This window comes from Nymphalis io, chromosome 30 (assembly GCF_905147045.1).
Source record: "Nymphalis io chromosome 30, ilAglIoxx1.1, whole genome shotgun sequence".
Lineage (NCBI taxonomy): Eukaryota > Metazoa > Arthropoda > Insecta > Lepidoptera > Nymphalidae > Nymphalis > Nymphalis io.
In genome coordinates, this window is record NC_065917.1 from 5,590,973 (window position 1) to 5,606,284 (window position 15,312).

A 15,312-nucleotide genomic window follows, 5' to 3' on the forward strand; every position below is an offset into this window, starting at 1 on the left:
TTCCTATTCTAAAAAAAAAACAAATACTATTAACTTTTTTTTTTTTTTTTTTTTTTTTTTTTTTTTTTTTTTTATAGAATAGGAAGGCGGACGAGCATATGGGCCACCTGATGGTAAGTGGTCACCAACGCTCTTAGACATTAGCATTGTAAGAAATGTCAACCATCGCTTACATATCCAATGCGCCACCAACCTTGGGAACTAAGATTTTATGTCCCTTGTGCCTGTAATTACTAACTGTGGTTTTTAATGAAAATGTTATATTTTACAGAGTATTAGTACCGTGTCTATATATAAACTGATAACTTTCTCAAATAACGCGCTCGGTCGCGTCCTATATCAAAATATTTTTATTCAAATAGATTTTTACAAGTTCTTATGAATCGTCAAGCGCTACTGTTTCGGAATGTGAATTCAACCGAGAAGAACCGGCAAGAACTCGTTAGTTACTGCTTTATGACATACGTACAAACTTAGTTCGTACCCGAGATCCAGCAATCATTCAATCAACGCATTTTTTTCGGACATCCAGAAACAGCGTAAACCTTTAAATATTAATACTGAAACTAGCTGAACTGTCCTTTCAATTACGACGTCAGAATATCGAATGTCGTTCGTATGTCATGACGCATAAACGATCTATCACAGATAAGCTTTATTGAAAAGAATTTAATTAGTAAGGTGAGCACAGATTAAATAAAAATAAAACTAATTTGAAAAATATAAATAAAGGCAAAGATGAAATGTAACATTTTCTCTGTTCGTGAATTGATTTTTTAGCCGTGGTAGTAGTTGTATATAGTATATCACATAGTTATCAATGAAATAAAATTAAAAATGAGACCGAAAGAAATAATTTAAGCATGTAACGTTTTTTTATCTTTGTGTTCGATTTTCGACCTCAAGCGATCTACGTTTGTAATTTAAAGAATACTACTAAAGATATACGTTCCTTATTTAACGGCCAATTAAAAAAAATACTAAATGAGAACAAATAGAACTCATGTACTTCAGCAGATTCAGCACGTTTTGGAAAAGGTTTTAGTATAAAATATTAGTATGTACGGACGTAGGTACGTAGCTGAGCTACGCAGTTTAAATGAAGACATGTGACAGTCGTTTTGTTCTTGTTAACAAAACAATATTAAAACAATTATATATATCTTGTATATTATATAAAATATATACATACCGATATGTTTGATCCATAAACAAAATTCACACGACCGGCTTGAAAGCAAAAGTAGGACTGAGCGTTTCAACAATTACGACTTCGTTTTTAAAACAATTTCCTTATATATTATTCATGAATGTTATGTTAAAACAAGGAACAGACTGTTTTATATTTGTCGCGATAATCGTGGGTATCTCAGGTAAATCAGGGTATATCAGGTTATATTTACTATCCGCCTACCGCACCCTCCGTGCGTGATTTCAGCAGGCTATGTGTGTATGTCCATCCGTTCTCATATTTCTTCTAAACAGATATAATTTCATATTTGACCGTATCTTTGGAAGCGTCTTGATCTCCCGTTCGTGACTTTCATAGTCACACTAAATTTAATATGGCACCTATAGAAGCTGTGAATCTTAACCGATGATCGTGGGTTCAAACCCGGGCAAGCACCACTGAATTTTCATGTGCTTAATTTGTGTTTATAATTCATCTGGTGCTTGACGGTGAAGGAAAACATCGTGAGGAAACCTGCATGTGTCTAATTTCACTGAAATCTGCCACACGTGTATTCCACCAACCCGCATTGGAGCAGCGTGGTGGAATAAACTTCAAACCTTCTCCTCAAAAAGGGAGAGGAGGCCTTAGCCCAGCAGTGGGACAGGCTGTTACATGTACATGCATTCACAGGCTGTTACTGTAATAGAAGACAATCAGGTCTTATTTAGAAAAAAAACGTGCGGCCGGGGGACCCCCGTCAGGAACGAAGTTCTTTTTTTAGTTAAGTGATATTTTTTCAACTCAAAAAGTATTTTTTTTTATAGAATAGGAAGGCGGACGAGCATATGAGCCACCTGATGATAAGTGGTCCCCAAAGCCCATAGACATTGGCATTGTAAGAAATGCCAATGTCTTTACATGTCCATTGCTTACATCGCCAATACCGCTCTAACCTTGGGAACTAAGATGTTATGTCTTTTGTGCCTGTAATTACACTGGCTCACTCACCCTTCAAACCGGAACACCACAATACCAAGTACTGCTGTTTTGTTTTATTCATTACTGTATTTTTGTGACACCAATAAGCGCATTCCTCCTTAATTTAAAGTTCTCACTGTTTATTATTTTATTGCAATAGAATATCTGATGAGCGAGTGGTACCTGGATACAGACGGGCTTTTTTATAGAATAGGTAGGCGGACGAGTATATGGGCACCTCCTCGACTGTTGCTTATAGAGTTATATATAAGTGACAACCTCTGTGATAGCGGTCCACGCACATATATCTAAGGACCCAGGACTCTCTCATACAGAGGCTTCTATTTTACATACATAGAGGTTTTAGTCTAAAAGTGACGGGACCAGGCAATGACTTTACTGGTGGTAGGGCTTTGTGCAAGCTCATTTGGGTAGGTACCACCCACTCACCAAATATTCTACCGCAAAACAGCAGTACTTAGTATTGCTGTGTTCCTGGTTCAAGGGTTCAATTTTAGTTCCTAAGGTGCCAACCTTGGGTACATTGGCGCATTGTCGCATTGTTGTTAACATTAGCTAGATAAAAAGATAACGAATTTCAAAGACGAGAGATCGACGAGATGTGATAAAATAGTATTATAAATACTGACGGGCGGGTGGGCGTGGTTGGTACATACTTGCCTTTCACGCCGAAGGTTGTGGGTTCGATTCCCACCCAGGACATAATTTATTTATTAAATACAGATTCATATTTTCATGAACTCTGAGAATTCTTTCATTATACACTTTTTTTTTTGGTTTTATTTTATTGATTTATTCCACACAATTATATAATACAAACTAGTGGTAGGGCTTTGTACAAGCTCGTCTGGGTAGGTACCACCCACTCATCAGATATTCTACCGCAAAACAGCAATACTTGATATTGTTGTGTTCCGGTTTAAAGGGTGAGTGAGCCAGTGTAATTACAGGCACAAGGGACGTAAAATCTTAGTTCCCAAGGTTGGTGGCGCATTGGCTATAAGCGATGGTTGACATTTCTTACAATGCCAATGTCTAACGGCGTTTGGTGACCACTTACCATCAGGTGGCCCATATGTTCGTCCACCTTCCTATTCTATATAAAAAAAAAAACATATAAAAGAACAAGTATTACACATAGTATGCAAAGACGGCCTTATCACTTACAGTGATCTCTTCCAGGCAACCTCTGTAAAGAGAACTCGGGCATAGTCTGCGAACAACTTATACTTAAAATTTATTGAGCTTAATACAAATATGTGATATACCAACATATATATATATATATATATAATAATACAACATGCTATAGTTATATTGATAAATAATAATTATGCAAACGACTCTTAAAGATATGTACGGATTCAGCTTAACGAATTTCTCGAGGCAGGGAATTCCACAGTTTGACTGCTTTAACCGTAAAGGAATTGCTGTATTGTCTTGCTCAGAGCGCAAATTGATTGGTATATGAGAGCCAAGGAAGGTAAACCGCTCTTTTAGGTAGGTTGGAGTTTGAGGATCGTAGAGTATAGTAGAAAGCAAAGAAAGGTCATGCATATTTCGACGCAACCGTATTTGCAGCCACTTTAGTGTTTTACGGTGCTGGGTAATATGATCATATTTACGTAATCCAAATATGAAGCGAATACACATGTTCTGTAAGCGCTCTAGTTTATTTAGCAGTTCCTCAGAAAAACCTAAATAGACCGAGTCGCCATAGCCCAATAGAGGTTATAGCAAAGAGTTGGCTAAGGCGAGTTTGGTTTTATATGGCAAAAACTTTTTCCAGCGCCCGAGAGAGCCAATGGAGGAGAAAATTTTTCGACGCACCTCTGCTACTTAAGGAACCCAAGAGATCGACTTATCTATTATTAGCCCTAAATTTTAAATCGTTGGGAGCTTTGGAAGCGCTGTACCGTTAAGAAGGATTCGGTTTTGTATAAATTAAAGATACTAATTAAATAAAATTATGCAAATCTCTGAAATAAGATCCGTATTAAAAACATTTTATTGTTTTAACATATTAACATCAAGAATAATATTAATAAATTACAAATATTAAGAATATATATATATAATTATACACTTAGTACAGAAATTTCGTTCGTATTATAATTAAATAGTTTTATGCCTTTTTTTGCGCGTTGGGAATGAAACGATCGTCTTTTGGCTATTCCATTGTTTTATTTAAAATTTTAATTTAATTTATAAATAATAAGAAGATCCGAATAATTAGACCATCAAAAACATAGTTCCTAACGATTGTAGCGCATTGACGATGCTACGATTGGGTAACATTTCTTACAGCACCAATGTCTATGGGCGGTGGTGACCATTTACAGTCAGGTTGCTCATTTGCCACTCTTTTTTATATAAATAATCAGTTTCGTATTTTATTCACTATTCACGAAGACCATAAGAGCTCAAATACATCCGCTGTAAGTTGTCTCACGGGGTGTGAGACAGAATCCTCAACTACTAGCAAGAAATGAGCTGCTGATCTTTAAGCATCTGAACAGACCTTTTTTAATCATAGCTAAGAACACTCTCGATCAAGTCACCTTTGAAAGAGATAGTTTCATATATTCGAGAGATTGCAGCGCTGAGCGCTTTCTATCGACTGTATCACGGCGAGTGCTCTGAGGAATTATTCTCTCTAATTCCTGCTTCCCCCTTCCTTCATAAAAAGAAATATGGTGTCTTCCTTCGTAGATGCGGTGATATTGACTCCCAAAGTCACTACAATAAAATAGTGTACTATAAATTCATCTAATTTTCATTAAATATAAATGTCTCACTGCTGGGTTACGGTCTCCCCTCCTCTTTTGAGGACAAGCTTTAGAGCTGGTGATCCGCCACGTGCAGGTTTCCTCACGATGTTTTCCTTCACCGCTGAGCACGAGAAGAATTATTAACATAAATTAAGAACATGAAAATTTAGTTGTTTAGAATTATCGATAAAAATTCTTGTCTTCTAGCTACAATGCTTAGATATCCTTATATTTAAAAACATTTACTCCATATTAGTAATCGACATAATATTTAAGCTTTATAAATATAATTATTAATACATTATGTATGCATGATATTATTAAATGATAGAAAAATACAATTTCGAAGTATCTGTGAAAACTTTGCATTACTGTCGATAGACTGGTCTTATCGCAAATACACGAATTAAGTACAAAGTGGTATGAGAGAATGAGAATTTATTATTATTTATTTTATTTTATATTTAAATAAATATTTTTCATTGCTACTTTTTATACTATTAAATTTAATAAATTATTTTGCATTATTATACGGTTTGTTATATATTATGTGTTTTTGTTATCTTATATTGCTTTGAACATGTATTTTTTATAGTCTCTCAGTAGATTGACGCATAGTTTTTGCTTATTTAATATTTTGTGGTAAATTATTAAATCGTTTTGCTCCGTCAAACATAATATTTTTCTTCCCATAGTTAATAGTATGAGGTTTTGATAGTTTTATGTTATTAGCATTTTTTAATTTTATCCTTTGAGATTGTTTGTTTTTATTCAATTGTATATCTGTGTATATTTTTATCCAAAAAAAAAAATTTGATTAGTTTGCAAATAAAGTAATTGTAAGTTTGAGCAACATTTTTGTATTTTTGTAAAATTATTGAGTTGATATAAAAAAGTCGTAATTAAAAAGTGTTTTTGCTTATTTGTTCTGCTTAACTTGTAATTGCGTTAAGTTTATTGGGGCAGCTGTACCCCAGATTTTTATTAAATAGTCTTAGTGTGGTTCGATTAGGGAGTTATAAGTCGTATACTTTACTTGGCGTGGAAGACATCTAGTATTTTAATAGATATATTTCTTATAATTCCGTTTAATGATATTAATTTGCTTTTAATTTTGTCAAGATGTGGTTTCCAACTAAGGTGGCTATCTAAAATTAATCCTAAGTACTTTTCTTTCCCTACTTTATTTATAACTTGATTATTTATCATAAATGGCGCGTGTCAAAAAATTACCGCTTGTCAATACAGGTGGTAGGGCTTTGTGCAAGCTCGTTTGGGTAGGTACCACCCACTCATCAGATATTATACCGCAAAACAGTAGTACTTGGTATTGTTGTGTTCCGGCTTGCCATACCTATGGTATAAAAAACAAATATTATCAGTATCAGTTTTGTTGTTTATTTCTAAGTGTAACTGAAAGACAGCATTTACTATCACATTTATGTTTATGGATGAACTATGGTTAAATTTCGACCAATGGACGATCGTATATAAAAACATCTGCACAGCTACATATCAAACGTCGGATCAAAATAATCTTCGTTCATTTTCGCCCGTATTTAAATTAAATGCATATATAACTAACCGTCAAGACGCAGTCCGTCTCGTATATATAAATAATAAGTTTTCAACATTTGACACTATTTTTTTCACCGTTACTAACGCAGACCGCCATTTTGAATACACGATCGGATACGCGCGCCGGAATATAGTATTATTTATATGATATTCACGCATTGTTTTTAGATACATATTTAATAAATTATTAAAATGTTATATTATATTTATTTATCTTTATTAATGCTTAAATTATTATTTGATTGCTATTTTATAATTTTTATTATTTTAGTTATATAGCAAACAGCCAAAATTGCTAAGTTGACATAACACGTAGATAATAACCGATGCTCGAGTGGGATGGAGAAAATTACAAAATAACCTATGCATATAGGAAAAAAATAGCAATTCTCCGTGTGTTACTTATTTGCACCTGATGCATTTAGTATGTAGTTGGTAATTATTTTGTATAAAAATAACGTAGGGTTTGTTGTGCAAGTACGTCTGGGTCGCTACCACCCATTCGTCAGATATTCTAACGCCAAAGAGCAATATTTATTATTCTTGTGATTTGATTTAAAGGTTGAGTAAGCTAGTGTAACTAGAGTCTCAAGGGACATAATATATTTGTTCCAAAGATTGGTGGCGCATTGCAGATGTACGAAACGGTTATTATTTATTACATCACCAATGTCTATGGGCAGTAGTGATCACTTACTATAAGGTGACTCAATTGTCAGTCCACAATCCACTATCCTGTTTATAAAGTTTTTATAAAAATAACTTGCATATACTCCAATTATGCGTAAAGTTTACGCTTAGGATTTGTCGGCCCTTCTCCATAAGACGTTAGGGTCAAACTAGTGGCAACTACGTCTTTAGACGATCAGTATGCCGCACACATTGGAAATAAAATGAAAGTCACCATGCCATTACAAATAATAAATAATTATTGTAAGCTTGAATTGTTATCAAATATATAATAATGTCCTCCAGACCAATTTCGGACGCGGCGGACAATCTCAAGAGTGATTAGCCAACTATGCAGGAGATATTATAGTGCACAAGTGTGTGCGCAAACACAGGTAGAGTGCACCTATGCCCTAACTCTTATACTCCGATGGGACGGCAATCCGACACGACTGGAAATAGTTCAGGCGCAGGACTATCGGCTATACGTGCTTTCCGAGGTACGGCAGTGTACACATTCCCAACTTCCAGACTCCGGGCTGCTACTGACAATTTTCTGACAGAAAAAACCAATAACTTTTTTTGTTGGCCTGACCTGGGAACTGAACCCAGGACCTCCGGGTCTGCAGCTTTACATCAAACCACCGGACCAACGAGGCAGTCAAGTGATAAATATATAACTTATATATAATCCCGTTGAATTTCTTTGTGTGATTGTTCTCGTAGATTTTTGACAATCAATAAGCAAGTGCTTTTCCATTGAATAATAATTTTGAAATAGTCATATATACATAAAAAGTGTCATAACTTTAATTTTGTTTAAAACTATCCTCAATCGCAAAGTCGTACAAATCTCGCAGGGCACAACTTATGTTAATTTTATTCAGTAGCAAGTATCCGAGCATGCATACATATAAACTAAGCCTGAATACAATATTTATGTCAGTTCTGCGTCAACAGGACAAATTTGAATAATGTTTTATGTTTAACAATAGACTTTCTGGTTATTGCGAAATGTATGACCGTGAATGTGTTTCGAGATTTGTTTTTGTTAGTGGTACCACTTTATAGATCAAGAAGCTACCACTTGCACGCTACGTCTTTATTAGAAGTGATCGTTACGGTACAACTGCCAGTGTGTGTTACTAAGATATTGATGTTTATCGAATGAATGAACGAAAGAAATATTTTTGTTTATAACATAAATATACTTTTCTTATTATTATTATTATTGAAATAATATGCAACATAGTATATAGTATACAAACCTCACACATAAGAAAGTAGAGGTGGTGCAAACCTGTCTGGGTAGATACCACCCACTCATCAGATAATCTACCGCAAAACAGCAGTATTTGGTAATTGTTGTATTCCGGTTTGATATGTTAGCCACTGTCCTTACAGGCGCAAGGGACATAACACCTTCGTTCCCGATGTTGGTGGCGCATTGGCGATGTAAGAAATCGTCAATACTTCTTACAATATTAATGTCTATGGGCAGTGGTGACCATTTAACACCAGGTGGCGCGTTTGCCTGTCCACCTACCGTCAGAGGGGTTGTGACGTCATAAGAGAACGTCATGCCGTTTGACGTCACGGCATACGAGTAGATCTTAACTCGCAGCCTGCCAATAGATGTTTTACAAACTTCAATTTATTTGCAACCATCGCTAGTTTGAAATTCAAATTTACACTGGAGTGGGAACACTGCCAACTTCCACTAAGTTGGAAGAACTCAGGTCTGATGCTGTGAATTTAAGGATTCCATTGAGAATTATTATACAGTAGCTCTATTGTGAAAGAATTCACAAAACTCACACGTGAAATGTTGACAACCGATATGGCGGTATACTATTCTGATGCATATATTCTTGAAATGTTATGATTATTTTGGTAATGTGGCATAATAACCATGTTTATTATTGGCGTAATTTTGAGATATATTTTATAATTAGTTTCCGCTCGGCTTCACTTTTGTTTGAGAAGGTGGGGGTGTTACACCTCCTGTTCTGTATCTGGCAACATGTTCTGGCGGAATATACTTGATCGCTTTGAGGGTCTGGTAGATAACTTATAAGGCTGCAGATCCAGAGGTTCAAACCCCAAGGGATAAAAAGTTATTTGGTTTTTCAGTCGAGAATTTCCAAGTAGCAACTGGAAGATCTAGATTTCAAGTCAGAGTCAGGTCAGAGCGTCACGGTAGCATGCGAAAGTAATCCCGTGGCGCTTCTCGTTAAGACGGAAAGGGTTGGTTTTTTAGTGGGTATTATCTCGGCGCCTTGGACACCGGCGCGCCCCACATACCCTCCCACTGTTCCCGTGGGAGAAACGCGTACCGCGTTTTGCCAGCGATAATAAAAATACAGTCTTCAATTCGATTACAATAATTAATTAAAAGTATTTTATCTTTTTAATTGAGTGGGGAATATTTTTGTTATCCAATCTCGTGCTGCTGAAGCTCTAAGAAATTAATACATGAACGAATTGTTGCATCACATATATGTAATAACAGCTTAATGACGTCATAGTTGACTTGGTGGAAGGGCATTGTGCAAGCCTGTTTAGGTAGATACTAATAAAATATTCTAAAAATTCTAAGTATGTTCTGGTTTGAATGGTGAGCTGATTGCAACTCCACATGCATTCAAGCAGACGGCACAAGAGACATAACATCTTAATTCCCATGATTGGTGGTGTGTTGATCAGGTGTCTCATTTGTCAGTCTGCCTACCTGTCTTTAAAATTGACCCAGACAAACTGTCAGATGAAATAAAAACATCACAAAAAACGTATCACCGAAATTCAAATAGCCAGGAATATTTTGTATCCGCCAAATATATTCGACGATATATTCGCAGGAGATTTTTTTTTCACGTGTCTACACGGAGAGAGAAGGTCATTGGTATTTTCCATATTTTTTTATTTATACATCGCCGTTTCCGTGTGGGATAGGGCTGTGGTACCTGACGCTGACGTTGAGGCTTGTTTTTAGAGCTAAATGCTCAAATTTATAATTTTCCTTTTAATGATGTCTTTCCACATTTATTTACATAATTATAAGCAATATACAGCTGGCTTGGACTTGTGCTGTTTGCACTAGCGAGGAGTTGATAAGTTTGGAGGTGATCACTCTTGTCACCTGAGGAGAGTTTCGTCGACCCACGAGTGGAGCACGACATTGGAGGGCTCGCATGCGTTTTTTAAAACGATCCCGCAGCTTCTCCAATCCATCGAGGATGGCGATCGCCGGGATTTTACTGGTTGAGAATTCCAGAAATCCCCTCTAGGGAAATCATAGAAAAGAGGGTAACTTTCAAAAATTTTTCCTGCGCAAAAAAAGAAAAAAACATAATAAACTTACAAGATAGTAACATAAGTCCTAAGGCCACTTACCACCAGGTGGCCGATTTCTCCATACACTCTTATACCAAATAAAAAATAAATATATACAAATAATATTATGACGATAAGAGAATATTATGACGAATTGTATATTTAAATTTAAATATCAAAGTACTGGCACGAATGGTTTAATTAACTCTTTTTGTTTTTTTACTTTATTCTTCTTTAAATTATTTGTATACGTGTTGTTGGAGTGAACGAAGCTGAAAATGTGAAATTGCATGATGAGTTAGCCTATAATTGCGATGTATAGTGTTAATAAGTGTCATTATTTTGAATTGTTATTTTCTGGGACAGACAATTCTGTAAAAACATTGTACATTGTGTTGGCTTCCTATAAAAAATAACAATAATATGCCTCTACTAGTGACAGGACAAGAGGATCGAAGTTACAATTCAAAAACAAAATTCTGCTATAATTCTTGCTACTCCACCACGCGGTCGTATTCCAACAATAGCTTTGTTTTATTTATATTCCATATCTACTGGTGGTAGAGCTTTGTGCAAGCACGAGTAGGTACCACCCACTCATCAGATATTCTACCGCAAAACAGCAGTACTTGGTATTGTTGTGTTCTGGTTTGAAGGGTGAGTGAGCCAGTGCAATTACAGGCACAAGGGGCATAACATCTTAGTTCCGAAGGTTGGTGACGCATTGGTGACGTAAGCGATGGTTAACATTTCTTACAATGCCAATGTCTATGGGAGTAGTCTAGAGTAGTAGTAGACTACTTACCATCAGGTGGCCCATATGCACGTCCGCTTTCCTATTCTATAAATATATATATATTTAAGGCTTTAATGTAAATAATTATTGTATAAATAAAATAACCTGTTAAAAACATAAATTTTTCAATTTAAATTACAAAGCGACGACAACCCTAAAATATATTTTTCAGGCAATTTTTTTCTCTGAATAAATTGGGTCATATGGGGTCATATCACAAAAAACACTTCGGCTCCTTCCGGTCGACAAAAAAAAATATATGTTTTCTGTTAGCATCGAAGGCGAAATCGCTACGAATATTAAAACAATACTCGAATCATACGGAATTGTCAACCTTAAAATAAATCTTTATATACACCTCAATACACATTATAAGCCGAGATGGCCTAGTGGTTCGAACGCGTGAATCTTAACCGATGATGACTGATGATGATTTTCAGGTGCTTGATTTGTTTATTTACATTTATACATTGCATACATACATTTCGTGCTTCACGGCGAAGGAAAATATCGCGAGTAAGCCCGCATGTGTCTAATTTCACTGAAATTCTGCCATATGTGTATTCCAGTAACCCGTTTCCATTGGAGCAGCGTGGTGGAATAAGTTCCTAACTTCCTCAAAAACAGGAGGCCTTAACCCAGCAGCGGGACTTTCACAGGCTGTTACTTTAGAATACACACTCTTGTTAACCTTTGTTAGAGAGTGCTATGTGTTAACTCTTTTTTTTCACGCAGTGGAAATCTTCAGAAAGGTTCCCATTGTGGAACTGGGTTATGTGGGATTCTTACCCGTGTTAACTCTGTGCTATCTATACTGAACCCTTGACAACAAGTATGTATAATTTTATAATCGATTGAGTAGTTAAAATGTTAAGGCGTAACAAACAAACAAACAAAAAAAAACACTTTTGCATTTATAATATTTTTATGAAATTGCGCGCACTGGCAAATGGGCGTCTAATGGGCGTTTAATGGTAAGAGCTCACCAGCAAAGACAATGGCGATGTAAGAAATATTAATTATTCTTTATATCGCAAATGCGCCACCAACAATGAGTACTAAAATATTACGTCCCTTGTGTCCGTAGTTACACTCGTTCACCCTTCAAACCAGAAGACATCAATTCTGATTATTGCTATTTGGTGGTAGAATATCTGATGAGTGGGTGGTACCAACCCTATAGTAAGCATCCCGTAGACAGTTTAAAATTTGCCTTATTTACGATCTGATTATAATACTTATAATGTAAACTAACTACCCGACCGGCTGCGCACGCGTTGAATAATTTTCTGCATAAAGAATTTATATCGTAATACATATAACTCTATTGGTTTACGCGGCGCACGCCAGTAAAGCTCGCATCCGCCATATTTTTTTCCGACACTTTCAACAATCATGGTCATATTTCAGCCAATTTACACAAAACATTAATGAATTACACACTTAAACCTTCCGTATGAATCACTCGGTCCATTGGTGAAAACCGTATGGAAATCGGTACAATAGTTTTTGAATAGTGATATCATATGCTACACTTAAATTATATAAGCAGAATATATAAATTTAACTGTATATATAGTTTGTATGTGTAATTTGATAAACAAAGTTTCTTGCTGGTTCTTGGTTGTCAATATTTCGTGCCGGTTTATATTTAAATAAATAATAATAATATCCTGGGATATTATTCACACACGGCCATCTATTCCCAAACTAAGCAGAGCTCGTACTATGGAAACCCGACAGCTGATATACTACATATACTACTTTTCTTTTGCAAACACGTACTTATATAGATAATTACACCCAGACTCAGAACAAACAGACATGTTCATGGACACAAATATCTGTCCTGGATGGGAATCGAACCCACAGAGGCGGAAGGATCTTGTCATTGAACTTGATAGGACGTTAGAGCTCATCGCCAAATGGAGCTCTGATAATCTTGTTGAGTTTAATGCCAAGAAAACACAGGTATGCGCTCTCACGGCGAAAAAGTCAACATTTTCCCCTCTTCCCTCCCTCTGTGGTACTCCGCTGGTGATGCAAAGCAAAATCGCCATGCTGGGGATCGACGTTCGCTGTGACCTTAGTCCAAGGGATTACATCGAGGCTGTTATAAAAACAGCTTCACGGAAACTCGGAGTTCTGAACAAGGTGCGGCGTTTTTTCACGCCACAACAACTGTGCCTGCTGTACAAAACACAGGTTCGGTCTTGCGTGGAATATTGCTCGCACCTTTGGGATGGCTCCGCTAAGTACCTACTGGAGGCCTTGGACCGGTTGCAGCGACGTGCCGTACGCATTATTGGCGACGTAAGGGTCACAAACACCCTTGAACCTTTACAATTGCGTCGTGAGATAGCAGCACTGAGCGCTTTCTATCGACTGTATCACGGCGAGTGCTCTGAGGAATTATTCTCTCTAATTCCTGTTTCCCCCTTCCTTCTTAAGTCCACGCAAGCTGGTTCTCGATGTCACCGCCTAACTGTGACATCAATTCCATCGCGAACAAAGAAATTTGGCAACTCCTTTCTTTGTTGCACTTCCAAAAAATGGAATTCCTTACCTGCTCACGTATTCCCCTCCTCTTACAACCCGGGTTCCTTCAAACGAGGCGTGAAGAGGCATCTTGCGGGCCGGCAAGGCGAAGACGGCTAGTGCAGAACGTTTTTCCCGTCTGTACTGGCCGTCGTCGCGTTTGGACTCTACTACCACTTCCCATCAGGTGGAGTAGAGTCATTTGCCCTCCGAATATAAAAAAAAAACAACCTTCGGCGTGAAACGCAAGTATCTACCAACCGGCCCGTCAAATTTATTTAATTTGGTATTGTAATTCATTTAAAATTTCTTACATAAATGTACTTGAATATATTATATTATATACTTGAATATTTTATGTATTTTGTTTTTGGTTTTTATTATTTTAGCAATTTCATCGTAGTATTCTACTAATACTACGATGAAATTGCTGAAATAATAAATTATAAATGTGAGTTTATATGTTTGTTAATCAGTTCTGCAAGAACTCACTTCATTACCCTCTCTTGAAATGTTGACAACCGACTTATGGTGGTATACAATTTTGATGCGTGTATCCTTGGAATGTTATGATTATTACGGTCAATATCGCATATCACTTTGTGAAATGTTTTGACTGTTTTCTGCGGTAACTTTTGGAGTTGAAATTTGGTATATAGATAGACTGCGATTGCTTTATGAATAAACCACTGAAGCGATTTTGAAGAAATTTAGATGAAGCAAGCCTGAACCCCAGAAGCTACTATAACTAACCAGCCAGGCTTTTATACCTAATACCCGGGCCGGGAACCACGATCAAAAACTGTTATTCCATAAAAAAATAAAAAAATACGACTGTAACAAAAATATTAAATACAATTACATACATTATAGTTATTATAATAAATAATTCGTGATCAAATTCGATATTAGTCAAGTTTTTAGAGATGTTCGTTGTTAGACGTATTTTGCAAGTCTATGTCACGTATAGCCGCCATGTTGGATTTATTCGTAACATGACACCGTTGAATATAACACGCGGGAATATAACAGAGCTTTGCTTATATTAATAAGCGTTAACCGTTTATTTCAAAATGCGACCATAATTTGAATATTTTGAACATATGTTTTACTCTCAAATGCTCTTTGTGTGTAGTGAATGACTTTATACTATGATGCAAAGATGTGGTGCGTATGTGGTATCTATGGTGCGAGGGCAGCTAACAGGCGGGGCAGACGTTAGGTATAAAAAGCAACGTTTTTCGTTTCTTGGAGTTCAATCTTGCTCCATACGAAATTTCATCAAAATCTATTCAGTGGATTAGGCGTGAAAGCGTAAGACAATTACTTTCGGATTTAAAATATTAATAATTTTATATTTACAAAAAATATAATTAAAAAAATATATATATACAGTTTTGTTGATATAGGAATTATACATAGCTTTTTATTATAATAATATATAGCAACGAAGT

The 15,312-nt window shown here is 36.1% G+C and overlaps 1 protein-coding gene across 1 annotated transcript in view; it reads left to right on the top strand.

Moving 5' to 3' along the window:
• The first annotated feature begins 727 nt into the window (after positions 1 to 727).
• LOC126779989 (L-dopachrome tautomerase yellow-f2-like) overlaps positions 728 to 15,312 on the top strand; it is a 158,161-nt gene continuing 143,576 nt past the window's right edge. Inside the window, exon 1 of the mRNA XM_050504224.1 lies at positions 728 to 732. The gene's annotated coding sequence lies outside the window, so the exon portion shown is untranslated. The remainder of the gene's footprint in view (positions 733 to 15,312) is intronic.